This window comes from Physeter macrocephalus, chromosome 1, assembly GCF_002837175.3.
Source record: "Physeter macrocephalus isolate SW-GA chromosome 1, ASM283717v5, whole genome shotgun sequence".
Classification (NCBI taxonomy): Eukaryota; Metazoa; Chordata; class Mammalia; order Artiodactyla; family Physeteridae; genus Physeter; species Physeter macrocephalus.
The window spans coordinates 128,309,358-128,311,576 of record NC_041214.2 but is presented as its reverse complement, the minus strand read 5'-3'; the positions used below and the strand labels follow the sequence as shown (position 1 = coordinate 128,311,576).

The window sequence follows — 2,219 nt, the reverse complement described above, 5'->3', positions numbered from 1 at the left end:
CATTTTCTTCAGATAAGTAAATGTTATGGGGATGTAATGTACACATAGGGAATACAGTCAACAATATTACATACCAGCTTTGTATGGTGACAGATGGGAACTGATCCATTTCATAATTATGAAAATATTGAATCACTATTGATGTACCTATTGATATATTGTACATCTGAAAGTAATATAGCATTGTATGTTAATTATAATTCAATACAAAATAGGGTCTCAGAGTTAGATCTGTCTTCCTCTTCAGCTCATATATAAGAAGCACTATTCCTCGGTTAACATTAATACATTTCTAGTGGCAACCTAACTTCACTGAAAAGCTATTGCTCTCTGAATCAGCAGGGTTGATAAGCCAAAGTACATAACAAGCATGGTTTTTACAGAGCTCTCTCACAGGATGAAGAGAATGGGAAGCACTTTAGAAAATGGCTCTATACAAGTCATGATGCCATTTGGAAGATGAAATAACTTTTACTCAACAGCCAAGTCTGCAGCCTTTGTAATATGAACAGATTTAATTGTTTTAGTAGATAAAAAACCATCCTCTTCCTAAAGTTATGGCTTATGTTTCAGTATATGCTTAGAAAATTTGAATAATTTATTGCACAATGGTGAAATATTGGGGAAAACTCATTCCTACTATAGGTAAAGACCAGAATGAACAGTTCAGTCATTTTGGTTTAAAAAAAATTTTTTTATTAATTAATTTTTATTGGAGTATAGTTGCTTTACAATGCTATGTCAGCTTCTATTGCTGACATATACATACACATATATCTCCTCCCTTTTGGATTTCCCTCCCGTTTAGAACACCACTATGCATTAAGTAGACTTCCTGTGCTATACTGTATGTTCCCACCAGTTGTCTATTTTATACATAGTATCAATAGTGCATATGTGTCAGTCTAGTCACTTTAAAACAATGACTCTTGGAATAAGAATTAGAGGAACACATAAGAAAATCTTTCTAAAGCGTTGACAGCATGTAAATATTTTCTAATCAAGAACTGGAATTTGGAGATAGGGGTGGCAAAAAGTAGATCCACTTAGTAAGAAATGTATTCACTTTGCAGTTAAAGAGTGAAAGCCATTCTAGATTTATACTATATATTTTATATTGTAAGTTTTGTAAAATAAAAATGTGTTGTTCTGCACATGGTTAGAGCTTGGAGCTGAGGCCACTGGCCGATGAACTCACAAGTGTAGGTAGTGTGCTACATGAGGGGCAAGTTTTTCGCTAACATCACAAGGCTCTCTGGCCCAATGAGTGGAGTTTGATAGTAATTCTTGCTACAAATGAAAAAAAAAATGTGTTGTTGCTGAGTTTTCTTTATTCTCTACCTCTAGTCAGGACTGGAAATTATGCAGACCCATTTGGCTGTCAAAACAAGCAAAGTATGGGCAGGAGGAGAGAAAGAAAATATTAATCAAGGCAAAGAAAAACTCTTAGCTATTCAAGATTTATGCCCCCGTTTGTGTGGTATCCAGCTATTGGCAGAACAGCAAGTTCTTGGTGACTATGATATCCCTGAGGTGGTACTTAAACATCTGGTCTTTTATGTGACAAAATAAATGTAAGACGTTATGTGAACCTGGAGTAAAAAGATCTTTGAAGGGAAGATTGTATCAAACCTCTCCGTTCAGGCATGTAAGGTAAAATCACCTCATGTTTTAGATGAGTACACTAAGGCCACCTAGGAATTAAAATATTTTTTCCTCTTTTTGCACTCATGTGCTCCTTTAAAACTAACAATATATGGATGATGAGGGACTTCATCTTACATCCTATGATCCCTCTATAGACTAAGAAGGAAAGGGTATGAGACTATTTTTCCATTGAGTACTACTAAAAGTGAGAAAAAAGAGCCTTCTTTCATCTTAAAACTGTACTCTGACTTAGAGGCTACCTACTGCAATGGAAAAGTTACTAGACACTATCACCCAAAATGTCTTCTGCAGAACAATAATTCCACACACACACACAAACACACACACTCACGCACACACGCTAGACCTCTGGTTAAACGTGTTTCAACAAGAATACATACTGTCATGAATATTCACTGTTAATATTAACATATTTGAGATACAAAAAAGGTGCACATATTTTCTTATGTGATTCAAGGTATTTTCAGTTTCACATGTGAGATTCAATGCGGCATTCACACAAATTAAAGTAGCGATTTTTCATTCCTGTGTCTCGCGCAATAAGAGCATTC

At 35.2% G+C, this 2,219-nt stretch overlaps 1 non-coding gene across 1 annotated transcript; it reads left to right on the top strand.

Annotated features, from left to right (window-relative positions):
• The first annotated feature begins 1,148 nt into the window (after nt 1–1,148).
• LOC112064030 (small nucleolar RNA SNORA62/SNORA6 family) lies at nt 1,149–1,298 on the top strand. The gene has a single exon (XR_002891323.1). It is a non-coding gene; the product is annotated as a small nucleolar RNA SNORA62/SNORA6 family (small nucleolar RNA).
• The last annotated feature ends 921 nt before the right edge of the window (nt 1,299–2,219 follow it).